Source organism: Emydura macquarii, unplaced genomic scaffold (assembly GCF_026122565.2).
Source record: "Emydura macquarii macquarii isolate MOO-44397 ecotype Brisbane River unplaced genomic scaffold, CSIRO-AGI_Emac_v2 contig_509, whole genome shotgun sequence".
Classification (NCBI taxonomy): domain Eukaryota; kingdom Metazoa; phylum Chordata; order Testudines; family Chelidae; genus Emydura; species Emydura macquarii.
The window spans coordinates 346,436-367,524 of record NW_027130646.1 but is presented as its reverse complement, the minus strand read 5'-3'; the positions used below and the strand labels follow the sequence as shown (position 1 = coordinate 367,524).

Genomic DNA, 21,089 nt, shown 5'->3' with positions numbered 1-21,089 from the left:
GCATCCTATATGGGGAGGGAACCCAGGAGTCCTGCCCAGCGAAGCCAGAGGAAGCCAGGTGCAGCCCCCAAGTGCCCGGCCACCTCGCTGGGCTCTAGCCCCCTGCCACGGCGGGAGGTCCAAAGCTCGGCACCGTTACCTGCATGGAACGCAAACCCCTAGTGGCTGGAGGGGGAAAGAGGCCAGGGGAATGTTTTCACCCGTGTACAATTCAATCACCAGCTCAGGGCACTTGGCTGGAATGCTGTAAAACGCTGTGCGCCGAATGCAAACATCACTGGAACGCCCCCAGCGATGTTTTTCAGTGAGCAAAGGAGGTTACGACTGAAACCACTTAGCAACCTTAAAAAAAAGCCCCTGCTGGTGACCTTGGAGCAAACTGGCTAATATGTGTATGTACAGCACTGCCCTCTGCTAGCTGGATTCCCATTGCTCAGCCATGTGCCAGCAGCCCTATACTGCTAGCAACTAACGGAGAGTCTCTCTTGGCTTGGGTGCTAGGCGACTGCCCTTTTGGAGCAGAAAGATCTGGGCGCTATCCTCGCTGCTGCCGTGACATTCTGGATGGCCACAGGGTGACTGTTGGTATGCAGGAAGACCTAGAAGCACCATCTGACAGCAGAGACCCATTGTGCTAGGCGCTGTACACACACACACATACACACACAGTGAGAGACAGTCCCTGTCCCAAACAGCTCACGGTCTAGAAAGACAAGACAGACAAAGGGCAGTAGGAGAAACTGAGTCACAGGAAGGGACGGGACTTGCTCAGCGTCACCCAGCACGTCAGTGGCAGAGCTCGGGGAAGGCCCCAGGTCTCCCAGCACCCAAAAGACGGGCCAAAAGAACTGCCGGAGCCCTGGAAACCAGGGTGTCTTTTAAAGGCAAGTGCTTTGTGTTCGGTGTTGTGTTGCCAGAACGGCAGGGAAAACGCACCCGCCGGCTCTGACACCGCGCCAGGCAGCCGGGTTTATTTCACCGGGAACAACGCGCCAGCTCCAGCTGCAGCTCTGCCCGGGAAGCTACCAAACCTGCAGCGGGCCGGTCAGAGGCAGAGCTGGGCCGATGCCACAGCCGGAGGCACCGGCTCACAGCTCAGCCCGGCGCGGGCGGGGCTCCGAACTGCTCTGCGCTACCCTCGGCCCATCTGTCCTCCCCGCCCCATTCCCAGGCAGAGTTGCCCCCCGTGCGGAATCTGAGCCCAAGGGCGGGAGTGGGGGAGGCTGGAAAGCTTTGCCCCTCGTCTGTCTGCCCAAGAAATAACGCTCAGAGGGCTGGATTCGTGGCCCCTCCAGGCCCACAGAGCGTGAGGATGGGGGCTGCGTATAGGATGGACATCAGCTGCCAGACCGAGTCAGACCAGCAGTCCATCTGGCCCAGGATCCTGCCTCTGACACAGGCCCCGTGCCCCAGTGTCAGACAGAGTGTCCAGAATAGGGCAGTTATGGAGACACCCGCTCCAGTCGTCCACTCCCGCCTTCTGGCAATCGGAGGGTTAGGGTCACCCTGGGAAATGGATTGCAAATCTGACCACCTTCGCTAATAGCCATTGATGGGTCTATCCCCCCAGGAACTTCTCTAGCTCTTTTTTGAACCCAGTTACAGTTTTGGCCTTCACAACATCCTCTGGCAAGGAGTTCCACAAGTTAACTATGTGTTGTGGGAAGGACTTCCGTCTGTTTTTTTTAAACCTGCCACCTATTAATATCATTGGTGACCCCTAGGGATGACTTGCTCTTCCCCATTCACTTTCTCCACCATTCTATAGACTTCCCTCAGGCGTCTCTTTTCTAAGCTGAGCAACCCTCATCTTTCTAGTCTCTCCTCGTACGGAAGCTGTTCCAAACCCTTGATCATCGATCTTTGTGGCCCTTCTCTGAACCTTTTCTAGTTCTGCTATATCCTTTTTGAGATGAAGCGACCAGTGGCATTATGATCTGATGTGTGTGTGTGTGTGCCACCAATGCCCTCTACTGGGGAGAATCAGAACTGTTCTGCTGTGTGTCATGTGCCCTATACTGCTCTGGCCCCAGAGGGCCTGCTAGGTCTGCGGTGAGGCACACTGGCAAAGGGGTAGCAAGTGCAAACCTTAATGCCCTGGGCAGCCAGCACGTGACCGCACGGTGCTGTGAAACGCAGCCCCAGGCCCCCGAGGGACCACACCTCCCCACTGCTGCTGCCAGCAACCTCCTGCTCCGCCCCAGAGGAAGCACGGCACACTGGGACCTGCGCTCCCCTTGGTGCTGGAGATGAGGATGGCTGCAATTTGCATGGCTCCTGGCAAGCTGCCAGCAGGGCAAAGACTGGGCACCCCTTAGCTGAACGTACAGCATGCCGGGGCCGTGGGGTCCACGAGGAAACTCCAGAGCATCCTGTGCCCACACGCATCACCTGCCTCGTGTTCTCTCTCCTAAAACGCTCCCGGCTCCAGGCATTCCCCAGCACAGCCCCACTCTGCCCCTTCCAGCCCCACCCCCTCCCGCTGCATCTGGGGAAACAGCTGCTTCCTCCTCTCAGCTGCCCGCTGCCTTCTGTCATCACTCCGGGATCAGGAGGCCGGTCAGACACGCACATTCATGCCGCTGCTGTTCTCCTAGGATTCCCCGGCCTCCCTGCATGCTGGGGAAAGATCTCCTTGGCTTGCGCTGCCCACACGCCTTTACCACCCCCGTGCCACGGTACAGTGGAAGGGACAGAACGCAGATCGCCCTGTTCCACTGCCCCGGGCCAAGGGGCTGACGTCGGGTCCTTGTTTCCAGGTCCTTATCCATGGGATCGGCTCCTTATTCGTGGGTCTCGGCTCCTGGCTCAAAGATCAACGTTATTTTAAAACACATCTGTGTAAAATGAGGTCGTTTTTCATTTCGCCGGCTTCGTGCGACTGGACGCGATAAAAATGGGAATGACTCGTTACTGATTGATTCGTTAAGTCCATCAGAAGCGAGGTTTCGGCGGCCAGCACGTGATCAAGTCAGCCGTGCGTCGCCGGGACTGTCATGTCCCCACGAGCACCAGACAGTTCTGAAAGAGCCTGGCCATGCCGCTCGCCAACCCGCAGCTTCGTCCTTCAGCCACTTGTCACGCCCCCCGCCCCGTTTCCTTCTCCTCCAGCCCCGCAATCAGTTCCGCGGCTCTTTCCTGCACCCTGTTCAATTTTTCAACATCCTTTTTGACGTCCGGACACCGGCTCTGGACCCAGGATTCCCACAAGCGTCTCAACAACATCATATAGAGAGAAAAGCACCCGGCTCCTTCTCCTCCGTTTGCACATCTGTGACAGGGCGGGCTGCCCGCACCACGCCTCCAAGAGCTGAATTAGGCCACATGCGCCCAATCGGCCAATTAAGCTGCAGATGGGGGAGATTTAGGTTGTGTGGCGGGAGCTCATTAGAAGGAAACTCACGGGCGAGGGAACAGAAACTGGGAGTGGATGACAGGGGGTGGATCACTCAATGATCGCCTGGTCTATTCGTTCCCTCTGCAACACCTGGCATTGGCCGCTGTCCGAAGCCAGGATACCGGGCTAGATGGACCCTTGCTCTGAGCCAGCGTGGCCGTTGGAAAGCAGGAGGCTGGAAACAGCGTGGGGAAGCTGGGGGGAGGAAGCCTGCAGCCCGTCTCCCCGAGGTAAGGGAGAAGGAAGAGGAGAAGACGCCCAGGAGGAAGGAGTCATGGGGTGAGAGCAGCCAGGTGGTGGAGATGCAGGCCTGACGGTTCACTAGAGGGCCCTGGCCTGGCACCCAGAGTCGAGCTTGTGCCTGGGTCCACATACCACCCCTGTGAACTGGTGTTCCACGGGCAGCGGATACGAAGGCTGCCGCAGTCCCTGCTGGAGTGAGGCAGTCCGGGCAGTGGGCGTGAGGACTGCCGGATGCTGCGTGAGGACAGAGACCTTGGAAGACCAGCCCGGGAGGGGAAACCGCTGAGTGACCTGGCTGGAGGGCTGAGTCCCAAAGGGGAAGCAGCAGTGAAGAAGGGCAACTGCAGGAAGGGGCATCGGCCTGGCAGAGCTAATCCCCAGAACGGCCAGGAGGAGGCGCCATGCAGCGGCGAGCGGAGCACCCCGTCATAACGTCCAGAGATTGCATGAGCCCTTTTTGCCACAGCATCACCCTGGGAGCTCATGTTCAGTTGCTTTCCACGTCCTTAATGACTTGATGCGGATAACACAGCCAGCTGGGAGGGGTTGCAAGCACTTCGGAGGACAGGGTTAGAATGACCTGCTCTGAAATCAACAAGACAAAATTCCCCAAAGACAAGCGCAAAGCGCTACTCTTTGGAAGGAAAAAATCAAATGCACAACTACAAAATGGGGAATAAATGGCTAGGCAGCTGTCCTACAGAAACGGATCTGAAGGTTACAGTGGCTGACAAATTGAACATGAGCCAACGAAGCAATGGAGTGGTGAAAAAGGCCAACATCATGCTGGGGTGTCTGAACAGAAGGGCCATATGTAAGAGGCGGGAGGTAACTGTCCAGATCTACTCAGCACTGGCGAGGTGTCAGCTGGAGTTGTGCGTCCAGTTCTGGGCGCCGCGCTTTAGGAAGGACGTGGACAAATGGGAGAGAGGCCAGAGAAGAGCAACAAAAATGATCCAAGGTTTAGAGAACCTGACCCGTGAGGCTCAAAAAAAACCGGGGCATGTTTAGTCTTGAGAAAAGGAGCCTGAGGGGGGGACTTGATAACAGTCTTCAGATCTGTGACGGGCTGTTATACGGAGCATGGGGATTCATTGTTCTCCATGTCCACTGACGGTGGGACAAGCGGCGATGGGTTTAATGTGGAGCCCGGCAGGTTTGGGCGAGATGTCAGGATGAACTAGAAGGATAACGAAGCGCTGAACGAGGCTGTCAAAAGAGGATGTGGATTCCTCAACGTTCTGGAGTCCCCGGCGGTGGAAGTTTTTAAGAGCAGGTTAAATAAACACCCGTCAGGGATGGTTTAAAGTTTACTTGGTCCTTCCTCAGCATGGGGGGATGGGCTAGATAACCACATAAACTCATAGACTCTAATGTCAGAAGGGACCATTATGATCATCTAGTCTGACCCCCTGCACAACGCAGGCCACAGAACCTCACCCGCCCACTCCTGCCATAGACCCCTAACCTATGGCTGAGTTACTGAAGTCCTCAGATCATGGTTTAAAGACTTTAATGTACAGAGAATCCACCAGCAAGTGACCCATGCCCCATGCTACAGAGGAAGGTGAAAAAACCCCAGGGCCTTTGCCAATCTGCCCTGGGGGGAAATTCCTTCCCGACCCAAATATGGCGATCAGCTAAACCCTGAGCATGTGGGCAAGACTCACCAGCCAGACACCCAGAAACAATTCTCTGTAATAACTCAGAACCCACCGCATCTAACATCCCTTCACAGGCCATTGGCATATCCACCACCAGTAGTCAAAGATCAGTCAATGGCCAAACTAGGCTGTCCCATCACACCATCCCCTCCTTACATTTACCAAGCTCAGTTTTGAAGCCAGCTAGGTTTTTTGCCCCCACTGCTCCCCCTGGAAGGCTGGTGATGGTTAGAAACCTGCGTCTAATTTCATGTCTAAACTTCCTATGGCCAGTGTATATCCATTTGTGTCCACATGGGCGCGGGACTTAAATCATTCCTATCAAGTAATGGTGTCTGGATCCATTTACTGTGACAGCACCGTGCAGGTTGAACTTTGGCACCAGCATGCCCTGCAGCTCAGAGCCCAGCACCTTGCCAGTGTCTGTGCTGGGGAAGGGGTCACGCGGCCAGGCTGGCGCCAGGAGCTCTCTCTGGCCGGTCTAAGTGCCGGGTGGCCAGGCCCTGCATGCACAGGAGTGGCTGCTGAGGGAGGGTTTTCCCCTCAGCCTTCAAGAACTCTGTCCCGCCAGCGAAATGAGCCCAGGCTCTGGCCTGCGCTGGCGGCAGGGATCCTACGTCCTCTTCTCTGGGCTGGGGCAGGAGCTGCCCTGCTGCCAGTCCTGGCTCAGAACTGACGGCAGGCCTGAGATCTGCTTCCCGACCTGCCGCGTCTCTGGACTTGGGGCTGTCTGGGGGCTGCTGAGAGAACCACAGGCCAAAAACCTCTGGGCAGGCCGGTCCAGGGCTACTCACTCCCTGCCTGGGCAGCCCAGATCCCTCCCTCTCTTGGCCAGGACTAGCCACGGCAGCCGGAGCCCCCAGGGCTCCAACTTGGCTCCCTATTTTGGGGTGCCTGGGCCAACAGCCTTCACCCCCCTACTCAAGCTTCCTGCGCACACACGTCTGCCAGGTGGCGTTTGTTCCTCCCTCCGCTCCCCAGGACGGCCGCGGGTGCAGTGGTGTGTTTTGACAGGGGGCGAGGCTGGGTTCTGCAGTTGTTAAACAGAGGGTTGGGTTTTTATTATTTAAATGTACCTGTTCCTCTGTGTTTCTGTTGGGGAAGGCCAAGGCAAAGAAACCCACCGGCGCAGAAGTGGGGGAGGTCGGTGAGTCCTTCGTTCCGGGGGGGAATTCACTCCATAGTCTGGGACCAGCAGAAAGCTCAGTGTACCGCACAAACGAGCTTCCTCCATATCACTGCGTGCTCCGCTGGGCTGCGGCGTGAAGGAGCTGACCACGGCCTCTGTCCTGGAGCCTAGGAAATCTTTTCGATCCCGAGCGCCTTGAAGATAAGGGCTGAGACCTGGGACTCGATCTGAAATTCTCCGGGAAGCCAGCGAAAGGAGTGGCGGGCAGGTGTGATGGGTTCGCCCGTGCCGGGGAGATGCCCTGCAGCATTCCGGACTCAATGGAGTCTCCAAAATGCTGAAAGCTTCGCGCCCGGGAATGTCCAGCTGAGCATGAATAACTGAGGCCAGGTCATTGTCCACTCCCAGCCGGCGGCTGCTGCTGCCGTGAGAGGTCAGCGAGGAAGCCAAGAGTGCTCCTAAATGATGCATCTAATAGACTCATCTTGGGGGTGAGCCTCCAACCACAGGAACCTGCACAGGGGCTGCAAACTCTTTATCTATCAAACTTGTACCGTCATCAAGGAACGAAGGCAGGTCTGTTTGACAAGACCTGTTTTCTAGAGAGCCAGACAGACTGGACTTAATTATATCCCTGTCCTTTCATTCTTCCTCGGTTGAATCCTGTATCTGCTTTTCCATTCCACCCCCGCCTCACAGCCTATAGGGAACTAAGTAACTTATAGTTACCCCGGTCCAGTGTTGGCACAACATAGCACCCCTCCAGTCTTCAGCAGTATCCCTGGGACAGAGATCTCCTCCGCTACCTCTTCTAACACCCTCTGTGTTAGAAAATAATCCGCTCTAATTTTTAGTAACTGGAACAATGCTTTATTCCTGGCCGCAAGGGACCTCCAGCTTCTGTCTCCCAGATCAGACTCTCCCTTGGCAACACCATTCCAATAAGCAATCCTGCACCCGTCTGCAAAGGAGTAACTCATCCTGGTCTCCGGTTTGACCCTGTGGCCGGTAATAGCCCCCACCAGACCCCATCCTGGGCTTCGCTAGTGAGCACATTGATCCACACGCATTCAAGATCCCGCGGGTCTGAGTTATCTCAAACGATTAATAGTGTCTTAAATGTCGAGTGCCGCTCCCCCCGCACACACACACACCACCTCTTGTACCCACTCTGTCCTTCCCAAGAAAATTATAACCAGTCCCGTGGCTTGTCCTGCCAGGTTTCAGTAATGCCAATTTTTTTTTTTTTTTTTTTTTTCTGATCAATGAGAAATTCTAACTCCTCTTACTTGTCACCCAGACTCCTAGCCGGGGGAGATAAGAATTGAAAAAGTATTCACAGCAGTTCAATTTGTTTCTGACATCCTGAGTTTGCGTTTGTACCACATTTGCCTCCTTAGCAACCTCTCCTTGCACTGATAGTTTAATCATAGAATCAGAGAAGATGAGGTTTGGAAGGGACCTCGGGAGGTGTCTAGTCCAGCCCCCTGCTCAAAGCAGGACCAACCCCGACTAAATCATCCCAGCCAGGGCTTTGTCAAGCCAAGCCTTGAAAACCTCTAAGGATGGAGATTCCACCCCCTCCCTAGGTAACCCATCCCAGTGCTTCACCACCCTGTGATTCTAAGTGATGAGTCCCAGTTTCTTCAGAAAAGTCTAATGGTCACGGAGACGTGTCACTTGGGGATGACACAAGACTCACTGTGTCACGTACATCCCAGCAAACCCAGCTCCTCCTTTTATTAGAGTTTGGTGACATTTCTAAAAACGTCACCTCCGATAGAGAGATTTTGTAACGATTTTGGCTTTTGACATTACAGAATTATTCAAGACAGTTAAGTCCAAAGCAGACTGCAAAGAGTTACAAAGGGGATCTCACAGACTGGGCGACTGGGCAGCAGAGTGGCAGCTGAAATTCAATGTTGATAAATGCAAAGGAATGCACATTGGAAACGTAATCCCAACTCTACATATAAAATGATGGGGTCTAAGTTAGCTGTTACCGCTCCAGCAAGAGATCTTGGAGTCAGTGTGGCTAGTTTTCTGAAAACATCCACTCAATGTGCAGCGACAGTCACAACAGCTAACAGAAAGTTGGGAACCAGTAGGAACGGGATAGATAATAGGACAGAAAATATCATAATGACACTACACAAATCCAAGGTACATCCACACCTAGAACACTGTCTGCAGCTCTGGTCACCCCATCTCCAAAAAGATGTATTAGAACTGGAAAAAGTGCAGAGTGGGGCAACAAAGATGATTAAGGTATGGAAGAGTTTCCATAGGAGGAGAGATTAATAAGACTGAGGCTGTTCATCTTGGAAAAGAGACGACTAAGGGGGGATATGCTAGAGGTCTATAAAATCCTGACTGGTTGGAGAAAGTGAAGAAGTGTTATTTCCTCCTTCTCGTAACACAAGATCTAGGGATCATCCGATGAAGTTAATAGGCAGCAGGTTTAAAACAAACAGAAAGGTTCTTCACACAATTCACAGTCAACCTGCGGAACTCCTTGCCAGGGGACGTTGCAAAGGGCAGAAGAATAACTGGGCTGAGAGAGGAATTGGATAAGTAGAGCCCTGTGCGGATACAAAAACGTGGCCCTGCCTCCAATCCGCATCTGCGAGCGCCAACCTCCATCCGACCCGCAATCCGCACTCCCTGCTTTATATCCACCTGCATCCTCACCACACCCAGCCCCGGGGCCGCCAATCATCTGTCAGGTGACCACCACCCCCACAGCCCGCCCTCTATCAGCTGTTGCACTGCCAGTTGGCCTGCTCAACAGCTGATCGGCAGCCAGTCCCAGGCCCTCCCCCCAACAGCTGATCTGGATACCTGGGAAAGCGGAGGGGAAGGGGGTCCGGGTTGCCATGGGGGGGGGGGGAGCGGAGGGGAAGGGGGTCCGGGTTGCCGGGGAGGGAGGGTTGAGGAGAAAAGTGAAGGAGAGAGGTGAGGGGAGCAGGAGGCGGGGTCCCCATTGGGGGCCTCTGGGGTTGGGCTGGGGGTGGGGGGGTCTCTTCTCAGCCTCCTTTGGTCCTGGGGCCGTGCTAAGGGGGAGCCGGCTCTGGGCCCTGGCAGGGATGTAGCGAGTCCAGGATCCTGCCCCAAGGGACTGTCTTCCCCCAGGGTTGCTGGCTGAAGTAGGCACCCTGTGGTCACCAGCCCTGGGGGGGGTCCCCACCCGGCAGCTGATCAGCTGGCCCCCACCCCCGGATCCTGAAGACGGGGAAGCTAGGAGCCACAGGCAGCCACTTCCCCGCCTTTGACATCCGCATCCGATCCGGATCTGCAGGGCTCTATGGATAAGGCCACGGAGGACAGGGTCCATCAGGAGCTATTAGCCAAGGTGGCCAGGGGCACAACCCCACGCGCTGGGTGTCCCTGAACCGCTGACTGCCAGAAGCTGGGACGGGACGACGGAGGATGGATCGCTCACTAATTGCCCTGGTCTGTTCATTCCCTCTGATGCACCCGGCTGCGAGGGGGACAGGATCTGAACCTGTGAGCCAACTAACCCGCCCCGCTGGCTGCAACGCCCCAGAATTCAGCCCTTCGTGACGTTTGCCAGGTAAACTCCTGGCGCCGGTGAACGGATTGATGCCGATGCAGCTCCGAGCCCCGCCGTCCCGCCCCGGCTGGCTTAAAGTCGTGTAAATCCTGCTGCACTGCCGGATGAACCGAGCCGCGGGTTACAGAGCCAGGGCTCTGGGCAGCCAGGAAGTTATTTATGTTTCAGTGGAAGCTCGCAGGAACCGGGGGACGTGCGCCAAGGCTACGGGGTGACGAGGAGTTGTTGAGAGACGGGTTGCAGGAGGCCAAAGTGACCTGAGGAAGAACGGGCTGGAGCCCAGAACCCGCCGGGCTTCCTATGCCAGCCAATTGCAACCTGTCCTGCCTATTAACCCCCGAGTGATCCCCCCTGTGCGTGGGTGGAGGGGGTCCCTGGACGGACGGGAGCAGGCGGGGGGTGGAAACCTGTGGCGGACGCACAGTTACTATTGCAGGTCTAAGGCACGTCAGAGCCAACGCACCGGCCCGTGCGCGCGTGCTGCTGATGGCAAGATGCCCGCCAGCACCGACAGGGACCACGCTGGGAGGGCAGCCCCCCTGCCCAGCGCTAGCGGGATTTCTCCAGGCCTCAGAGAGGGGACCCGTTGTCAATGGGCCAGGAGAAGACAGCTCTGGAGGTTGCCCACAGCCACCCGCACAGAGTCAAGCAGGATCCGGCAGCGCACAGCAAACAGCTGGCCGGAGGTCCCCTCGTGGCGACTCCACCTGAAAGGGTGTGGGGAGGAAAAGGGGAGAGATAGCAAAGTGCCTTTGCCACAGGACATTAGACCGCACACTCTCTGGCTGCAAACCACACGCCCATCTCTTTCACCCTCGAGGAAGGAAGTCTAAAAATACCCACGGTATTTAAATGCACATGAGGAAAAAAAAAAAGAAAGAAAAAAAGGGAAGAGAAATGTCATGGGTAAGGCCCGGTTCAGAGACGCCGGGCAGAGGACAAGACAGAAGCTATCGTTGCTTTGTTCTAACTCAAAGGGATCAGGCACTAAAGCAGCGGTTCTCAACCCAGGGTAGACGTACCCCTGGGGGCACACAGACGTCTGCCGGGGTGACGTCAACTCATCTAGATCTTTGCCTAGTTTTACAACAGGCTGCATGATATGTACTAGCAAAGTCAGTACAGACTCACATTTCATACAGACAGTGACTGGTTTATTCGGCTCTGTATACTGTACATGGAAACGTAAGCACAACATGAATATTTATATGGTGCAAACGCGAAAGTGAGCCATTTTTCAGTACTAGCGGGCCGTGACGCTTCTGCGTTTTTAGGTCTGATTTTGTAAACACCAGACCCAGCCGCCCTGGCCAGGAGGAAATTTCGATTCAATTCTGGATCCGGATGCTGTGATTCCTAAGCGGCTGCGCTTTTCACAGGGGTCACCATTCAAAATGAACAGCCGCGGGAACAAAGCCAGGGCCACCTGTCACCAAGCCGCAGGGTCTTGCTGCTCACACCAAAGACAGAGAGAGCAGTCGCCCCTGAGGTAAAAGAGGATCTTCATCAGCTGTTCACGGGCCCAGGCCTATGACACACAGTTGAGCCATTCTGATGCCATCCATCCATGCATTCACATGCAGAGACCCACACCTGTCCCCTAGCAGCTGTTTTGCTAAGATTAACCGAGCAGCCCGACCGCTAACGGGGGAGGTTGACCCAGCGAGCATTTGGTTGCGTAAAGCGTTAGCTCAACTGACAGCCAGAGCCACGTGCTTTGAACCGTGCCTGGATCTGCCCCTAGGACGGGAAAAGCACCCCTGAGTCTAACTGCACAAGCACGGGTGAATGCTTCACAAAACCGCCAAAGGAGACAGAGACCCCCCCAAGGATCGCGCATCTGGTGGGGACACCCACTGCGCAGTGAAGGATTATTTTAGCCTGATGGGGAAGATCACCTGACAAAGGCGGGAGGGCGGCATGGTGTCACGGGCCAGCCACTCTGGCTGGATCAAGTGGCAGGAGGGTCTGATTTTCTCAGAGCACCACGCCAGGGGCAGAGTTAAGGGTATTTGGGTCCTTAACTGTGCTGTTCCACCCCTTAAAGGCCATGTCAGGGAAAGCAGGGGGCGAGAAGCGGGTGGGGCAGAACGTGTCACTGGCATAGGGTCCCCTAAACCCATCTGCCCCCCAAACTGGACAGCCTGAATACACAACGAAGCCTGCCCGCGGGGAAGCAGGCACCTCCCCGGGAAGGGCAGAAAGTGGGTGCAGGAACGGAAGTGAGAACCAGGCATGAGTGGGGATCAAGCCCCGCTAGGGAAAGCCAGGCAGGGAGCCCCAGAAGTGAGGACCGGGTGCCCCAGGAGAGACCCTGGCTACAGCAGGGATGAGACTGGGAGACCCAGAGAGTGGCTAGGAAGTGGCCCTGGGAGAACCGCGGTGCTGGTAGAGAAGCAGACCCGGCCATTCAGTACCGGGCTCTGGGCTGGCACCCAGCACACTGGGTGCGACAGGGTCCCCTACCAACCAGCCCTACGGAAAGGGAGCTGCAGATCTGAGCCCAGCTGGGGGGCTGCAGGCTGAGCCGAAGAAAGGCTGTGGAAGGGCCCCGGAGAGGGCGGAAGGATTTGGTTCGTGTTAAAGACATTCGGGATGTTTCGTTCGGCCAGCTGGCACCGCGGACAGGGTGGGCTTAAGACGGTGACCACGTCTGGAAGAGAAAAACCAGCACAGCTCTGGAGAAACCGTCGGCCGGGGTGCAAGAGCTGCTACGCCATCCCTGGCCACAAGGGGGCACTGAGCAGCAAGTGGACTTGTTGACACAGCCGCCCAAGTTAGAGCAGCCCCAAGACTTTACTCCGGACCTGTGCAGACGGATCCCCAAGGCCGGGGAGCCGTAGAAAGCTCCCTGACATCTCCCCGGGCTCCTGCAACGAGCTGAGATCACACAGGTGAGAATCCAGCCCTTAATCTCCTTGTGACTCAGCTCCTCTTCTGTCCAACGGGGATAATAACCCTTCCCTCGTGGGAAACGTAGAAAATTCCCACGCTGGCTCAGCTCTGAGCTCCATTCAGCCCAGTCCCCCGTCTCTGACACTGCCTCGGAGGGAGGGGGTAAGAACGCCGCAGCAGGCAGGTGTGGGATAATCTGCCCGTACATCAAGGTTAGGTCTGCACTAGAAACAAGTCAACCTGTCAAGGTCGACTTACAGCCACTGTAGCGGTCCATGTCCACATGACCCTCCCTGGGTCGGAGGTGCATGTCCTCACCAGTTGTGCTCCCACCGACTTAAGAGGGGTAGTGGGGGGAGCTGAAAGCCCGGGCTTCCTGCCAGTGGGAACTCAGCTGCAGCCGGGCTCCTTGGTGGGAACTGGGAGCCGCCGGGCAATTGGGCATCCAGCTGGGAGTGGGAAGCCAGGCAGGCCCAGCCCAGCTGGGGACGGGGAGCCGAGCAGTGGCCGGGCTGGGAGCAGGGAGCCAGGGGGGAAGCTGGGCTCAGCCAGAGCTCTCCACACCCCTTGGGGTGACAGCCCCGCTTTCTTGTCCATTTCCCGGCTCCAGCAGACAGCCCACAGCCGATGTACGTAACCCACAGCGTCCACCCGGACGCTGGGTCGCCCTACCCATGCCGACACGAGCCTCGCGTCTCTCGGGGCGGCGGGACACCGGTGTAGCAGGGCGCTTACGTCAGCGGGAGCGAGGCTGCAAGCGTGCCCCCGACACGCTCAGCTCGACGCCAGCGGCCTTACGGCGACCGAACGCCGTGGTGCAGAGCAGGCCTCGGTCCCGCCCCGGCGGCTGATCGGCTTGTGTTGGCTGTCATTAATTATAACTGGTTCTTCTTGTTACCCGCGGGACGGTCCGCTCCCTTCGTGGAGCTCGTTAAGATTTTGATCTCAATGACTTCCTGTAGCAGTGAGTTCCACAGTCTGCTTGCACAACGGGTGAGAAAGTGTTTCCCTTTATCGGTGTCTGGTGACAGTTCTGATCGCAGCTGCACGCTGAGCAGAGGTCTGCCGTCCGCGGTGACGCCCTGCTCCCTTCCGGGCGTGGATTCGCTTCATTCGGAGCCCTGCAAGGCGTAGGACTAATTTAATTTTCCCCTTCCAATGTGCATTACTTGGCATTTATCGAAAGCGATAAGCTTCGTCTGCCAGCACGTTGCCCATTCCCCCAGCGTGGCGACGTCTCTCTGACATTCCTCACCGTTCTCTCTAGCCCTCACTCACCTAAATAATTGTGCCCGCTGCACATTTTACCCCTTCACTGCTCACTCCCTGTGAAAGGTGGGATTTCAGCCTTTGATCTCCCCTTGAGTTAAGGCTGACATATCTCCCCACACGTCTCCCCGGTGGCCTGGTGTGAAGCCATGGGGATGCGCCTGCCTCAGTTTCCCCTAACGGACCTGCCGTCAGTTCAACGAGGCTTTTCTGCAGTGACCAGTGCCCCTTCAGAGGTCTGATTTAGTTAATCAAAGGGCAAACACGGCACACAAGCGAACCTTCACCCCCAGCATCCTGCCGGCAGGGGCCAGGTTAACCTTGTTCCGTTGGCTCCCCTGGGGCCAATCTGTCTCCTCTGTCCTGCCTCCTTACCAGTAAAGCCTCAACTCAGGACCCTCTTCTAGTGTCCGGCCTCTTGCCATCACCTGCGGAAGGATGCCCGCTCTGGACCCGGGCCCTGCAGAACTCAAACCGCGCAGTGGAGTGGCGGGTAGTTCCCCTGGAGCTCCTCGCCTAGGTTCCCACATGGGGAGCTCCCTAGCCATTTCTCGTGAGAGGCCCTTCTTCTCAGGAGCTTCCTGACTGAGCCCTCGTAGCTCTCCCCCAGACCCAGACGTCCCTGTCACGCCCAGTGGCCCAGGCGGGCTAGGGGGAAGCCCAGAGCAGTAGTCATGTGTGCACGAGCAGCCAGAGAGCCGGGAGGTTGATTGGTATGAGAGGCAATCCAGCTCAGAGTTCTCACGCTGAAGGTCCAGAGGTCCTATGCCAGGGCTCGGTGGGTTGGAGAGGCAGGACCAGGCGGCACGGCCAGGCCAGGCAGCCACCCACAGACAACGGTCCGTTGCTCAGTTTCCTCCTGGGGCCTTTCTATAGTCCCGGGACCCAACGAGCGTGCTGTCTGTCCATGAAGGCCGGTCCCGCACGGCGGCCATGGTCTGTAGTGCTAAGGCTGCTGGTCCGGGGCCGCAGTTTGGCATGCCATCCTGGTGCAGCAGCTAATTATGCCCTGGTTTGATGCTTAGCTAATTAACGGCCCTCCCCTGCAATGACGTAGGCCGGCTCCACACTTACAATTCAGGCTGACGTCGCTACAGCACTCCGGATGTGGAAAAAAAAAAAAAAATCAATATCCCAGAGCACCATAGCCATACTGACCCCACCCCCAGCGTTGGTGCAACAGAAGCATGCCCGATCCTGGTCGGGGTCCGTACAGCGCCCGGCACAAATGGGTGTCCCGATCCCGGGCGGGGTCTGTACAGCGCCCGGCACAAATGGGCGTCCCGATCCCGGGCGGGGTCCGTACAGCGCCCGGCACAAATGGGCGTCCCGATCCCGATCAGGGTTCGTACAGCGCCCGGCACAAATGGGCGTCCCGATCCCGATCGGGGTCCGTACAGCGCCCGGCACAAATGGGCGTCCCGATCCCGATCGGGGTCCGTACAGCGCCCGGCACAAATGGGCGTCCCGATCCCGGGCGGGGTCCGTACAGCGCCCGGCACAAATGGGCGTCCCGATCCCGGGCGGGGTCCGTACAGCGCCCGGCACAAATGGGCGTCCCTGCACTTAGTAACGGCCCCAGGACACGTGAACTCCCCTACCGAGCCTGTCGCTGGCCCCGCCAGCTCAGAGCCGAGGCCGGTTGGCAGAGCAAGAGCTTGTGCTGTCACGGACGCAGCTCAGCCAAGGCGTGGGAATTAATGAAGCCTAGTGGGTAAAGCACTGCAGCGGGAGTTAGGAGACCCAGGTTCTAGTCTTGGCTCTGGCAATGCCACGGGTGAGTCCCCCCCCTGCTCTGTGCCTCAGTTTCCCCGCCGGGACGACGATACTGGCTTTCCTTTGTGAAGTGCTTTGAGGTCCACAGACGAAGAGAGTTGCTGTCACGAGAGGAGGGGTTTAATCCTGCAGCGCTGGCGCCTTTCGCTTGGATTTCAATTTCAATTTCAAAGTCAGTTTCTAGTTTAACGATCTGTTTGCTGATAAGAAACTGCTGGGGGATAGGAGACGCCCCCTTCCAGTAACGATCTGCCTGAAACATGACAAAGACAACCCTTCTGCTTTCTATTTCCTGCCCCTCTCCTTCCCACACCCTGCCCCAGCTTCCCTTTTCACCCAGTTAACACAATCCCAGCCGTGTTTCCCCCCACGTGGGAGGCGGGCGGCCCTGAGCTGTGTTCTCACGAGCTCTCCGCAGGGTCCTGCCAGGGCTGGGAGAGAAGATTTCCAAGGACAAGCGAGGGTGCTGCAGGAAGCTGGGCGGGTGACTCAGCACCCGGCTCTCTGACTCAGGGCTGAGCCAATGACGGCCGCTGTTCAGCCCCTTCTTTGCAGTCTCTGCGTGTGACTCAATGACCCGGGAAGTCGTGTTTTGAATGCGAAGGCAGAGGCGGCTCAGAGGGCAGCAAGGGATCCTGGTTAGGGGGCGCTGTTCTTGGAGAAGAGGGCCTAACCCCCTGAGATTATTCAATCCCCTGGACCTTTCCCCTAGGTCGCAACATCCTGGCCAGTTTGGTTAATTACATCCTCGATTTCCACTGCACTTTTCAAATGGATCCAGTACAGTCTTCATCCCTTCCCGTCCTGGGTTGCTGTGTGCTGGGACACAATGATTATGCTTCACCCCAGAGGTGGCTGCATCGGGGCTGGACATTCTTTCAGCCCCTTCTATGAATCAGAACCCACAGCTGCACAGACCGCGAGAGACACACCCTGCCTGAAGGCTAAACAGAGGGAGGGTGAGAGAGGGAAGAGGGGCCCAGAGAGGAAAAGCAGCCAAGGTCACCCAGCAAGTCAGCGGCAGAGCCACGGATAGAACCAGGGGTCCTGAATCTCCGTCCTGATCCCATGTACTAGGCCACGCCGCTGGAATAAGGAGCCTGGATCCACTGCAGTGCTGGGAGAGAAATTCCACATTCAGGGCAGGAGGGAAGGCAATATTTTCTGGTACCCTGAGCTGTGAAAACAAGACGCTGGGCCAGATGCCAGCTCAGCCTGTGCAAACTTCCCTCCACCAGCTCCAACTCCCAGGGGCGTCCCATCGGCCGGCCGCGCCAGAACTCCCCGCTCTGCGCCGGCACCATCTCCTGCCCAGAGATCCACGGCGGGCACGGCCAGCTCACGGGATCGGGCCCAGGAGAGCAAGTGCAACAGAGCGCGCTCCACCTCCGGGGCCCCACCAGCACAGAGACGCACGGGCAGGGGGCGTGGGAAAGATGGGGTGAGCGACGAGTCGGCGCCCCATGTCCCTAGCTCCATGCTGTTGAGGAATCTCCGACATCAGCTGTTCCCAGGGTTAAAACTCGTAGACATTAAGGCCCAGAAGGAACCATCATGGGCCTCTGTCTGACCTCCTGCCCATGGCAGGCCGCAGAACCTCACCCACCCGCTCCTGTAACAGACCCAGACCCTCTGGCTGAGGGTGTAAAGACCTGGAGTTGCAGAGAATCCACCATTTGCACTATAAACCTGTCAGTGACCCGGGTCCCATGAGGGAGAAAACTATTCCCCGGCCCTTCCGTGCACAAGTCTCACCCCGCTACCCGCACGAGCCCTCCCAGCCCTAGTGGCGGGGGAAGGGGGAGATTCCCCATTTACACAAGGGTAAACTGAGGCACGGAGCTGAAAGAGGCAGTGGAAGAGCCTCCAGCTTGGAGACCCGACACGGGCAGCAGGCTCACCAGTCTGGTACAGCCCAGAGAGCTGCGTTCCCCCCCTCCGTGCCCACACTGAAATACGAGCCAGGCCAGGCCAGATGCTGGGGGAGCAGCGATTGATTCCCGCAGGCTCCAGCTTCTCCCGTGACTCGGGGGCCCGTGGGACCTGTCTAAGTCACGTGCTGCTCGGGGCTCCGGGAGGGCTGGGTTATTGGTGACTAATCCCACCCGACAGCCAGGGACTCGGCCCCAGCGGGGTGGCCGGGCAGCCCAGCCGAGCAGCACAAAGAGCCATTGTGCTGAGTCGCCAGCTTCCAGCCAGTGACCTCGGCGCGGACGGGGGCACCCCGCAGGCTCCGCTGGGCTATTTATTACACCCCGATCTCCCAGGGCTGGAGACGGCTGCAGCGGGGGCAGGGGGACTACGGCAGGGCCCAGATGACAGACGGTGCCTGCCGCCGTGCCTGCGCTATTTTAGACACTTGGAGGAAAGCAAAGAGAAATAAGAAGCCGCTGGGACCGGTGGAGCCACACAAAGGAGCCCTGGGCCCCGCTGGGTCCTCTAGTCCAGGGGTTTTCAACCTTTTTTCATTTGCAGGCCCCTAAAAGATTTCAAAAGGAGGCACAGACCCTTTCGGAAATCTTAGACACAGCCTGTGGAACCCCAGGGCTCCACGGACCACAGGTTGAAAACCTCTGATCGAGTGGCTCTGTAATACGAATGATATCAGTCAGCGGGGAAAGGAGTGAAACAGCTCAGTCAGACCGGGACGGCAGAGAAATGACAGAGCTGCAGCCTGGAACTCTTTGCGGCACTAGAGTGTAAGCCAGATCGTGGTTAACCCGCGGAACTCACTGCCGCAAGAACTCAGCAGGAGTAAAGAAAAGGGTTAGAAGAATCTCTGTGGTTACAGTAGATAGGATTAAAATGCATCAGGGATATAAATCCTCAGGCATTAGGGCTTAGACCAGCCACTGCCTGTCAGGGTCAGGAAGGATCTCTCCCCGGTATTTGCCTATTGCTGGGAGTGTCTTGCATTTTCCACTAAAGCAGCTGACACTGGTCGCTGTCAGCACCTCAGCTCTGCTCTGGGGCCGCATGGCCGCGCATGCCCCTGCAGTTAAAGGTGCAGGGGGATACCGGGCTGGGGACGCAGGGGTTTGGGAATGGCTGGATCTTGGGGAGATGAGGCTTGGGACAGTCCACACCGCTATCCCGACATCAGGATCTCATCGACGCCGGATAATCTGTGCAGCCTCCCTGAGCCGTCGCTTCCCCCGCTTGCCAGCCGGATTCCTTGTTCCCGCCGCCAGCCGGCAGATGTGGGCAGATGTTTTACTCACACGGCCCAGCTGGGCTCCATGCGGTGGAGGGCTCCTGGCTAGCGCAGACAATGATTCAGTGAGGGGGGCGAGGAGGGAGGGGCGTCCCTTAAAGGCCCAGGGCGACCGGGCCGTAGTTGAGCGCTGGAGCTCTGCAAATCACAGAGCGTTAACCACCCGGCCGGCGCAGGCACCTGAATTCACAGGTCCCCAAGCCAGAAAGGATCGCTGCGATCCTCTCGCCTGCCCGCCCCTGGGTAAGCCAGGCCAGAGACCAGAGCTTCACCGCCACCAGACGCCACAGCTCCCTGCCCCTCGGAGAGGAGGCAGAAAAAAGATCTGGTCTCCTGCTGGTTTCAGGGCTCAGCTGCGCTCACCCCCGCCCAGCGCTCGGCCCACCAGCCAGCGGCAGAGCTGAGCAGGTCTCAGATCCCCGGCTCACATGGGCTCATCTGACCCCGAGAGGGGCCATCAGCAGGTTAGGAGCTTCCGGCCTCTGGGGATTTCGGCAAGTGCTGGGCGCTGCATTATTGCTCCATCAGCAAGACCAGCGCCGGCACCGGCAGCAGGGTCAATACCTGCTCTATTAGCCAGATCGATGCGGCGGATCCGGCGCGGAAGGACGGAAAGAGACGAGTCAGAGCTGGACAACCACGGGCGAGGAAGGACTCTGCCCGGGGAGAAGGAAGCGGGGAGAAAGGGAGAGACGGGATTCCCGCAGGCACTTCCAGGATGCTCACAGCCCTACACCCCGGCACGGGACCAGCTGCCCGGAAGAGGTCAAGAAGCAGGTGTCCCTGCAGCCATGGGAATCCTCCCTGCACCCCTCCCCACATAGAGGTAGGCAGATCCAAAGCACCGATAAGGCCCCTATTCCCGTCATTGCGGAGTGTCACACTATCTATAACGTATTTAGCCTCCCTCCACGCGCGGACGCAGGGGCATGCTGGGACTGCCAGCTCTTTGGGTCAGGATCTGTCTTTGCTCTGCGTTTGTACAGCACCTAGCACAATGTCTGTGCATGGGACACTGCGATGCACCACCCTACAGCTAAAGAATAACAACGTTATTGTTCCCACTGGACACCTGGGAAACTGTGGCACTGCAGACATTAAGTGACTTGCCCACGGTCACATGGCGTCTGTGGCAGAGCCGACTGGGGGACTCCCAACCTAGCAGCATAAGCCCCGGGCCAGCCTTCCTTCAGGGCCAACCCACCGTTGCAGGCTCCAACAGCTTGGCTCAGCCAAAACCTTTGAGTTACGGCTCCATCGATAAAGGGTTAAGAAGCCGTTAGCAGATGTTTAATCAATTCCTGAAACCCTCCCACACGCCTTCCCCTGAGGCGCTCATAACCATCTGCAGAACGGCGCAGCTCAGGGCTGCGACACGCCCCAGCCGTCCATTAATCATTAGCCAACCCATCAGAAACGGAACCCCCTGAGCAGGCCGGATTTTCCCACTGACCCCCACCGGGCTGCCGGCTCCTCCCTGGGCAGAGGTGTGAGAAGCAGGGCAGGGGCAGAGGAGGAAAGGAATTCACTTCTGTTTAAAGATCTCCCCTGCGAGGGCCAGTGCGTCTCTGCGGGTGCAGCCCGGCGAAGGGTTAAGGAACCCGCACGCCTTCCTGCAACCCAGGAACACACCCTGCCTTCTCTCGGCACCAGTTATTTTTAGGTCCCGGCAGTGGTTTATTTTCCCTTCCATGTCTCACGCCCACGCTCCGCAGGGCCAGGCAGCCTCCACGCACCCTGCCCCGGGGGAAAAGACCACACAGCGCCGCTGGGATCCGGGGGGCAGGCAAGAGACCCAGGCCCGGTGAGCCTGGCCTTCGGACCGCACAGCGGAGGGCAGGTCTCTGCCAGCCCTTTGCCCGGCAATCAGCCAATGGCTGCTGGGCCGGATGGAAACAGGGAGAGCGGGCCAGGCGGAGGCAGCTAGT

At 57.7% G+C, this 21,089-nt stretch overlaps 1 protein-coding gene across 1 annotated transcript in view; it reads right to left on the bottom strand.

Annotated features, from left to right (window-relative positions):
- INPPL1 (inositol polyphosphate phosphatase like 1) overlaps positions 1–21,089 on the bottom strand; it is a 72,538-nt gene that overhangs the window by 42,745 nt on the left and 8,704 nt on the right. The gene's annotated exons all lie outside the window — the stretch shown is intronic.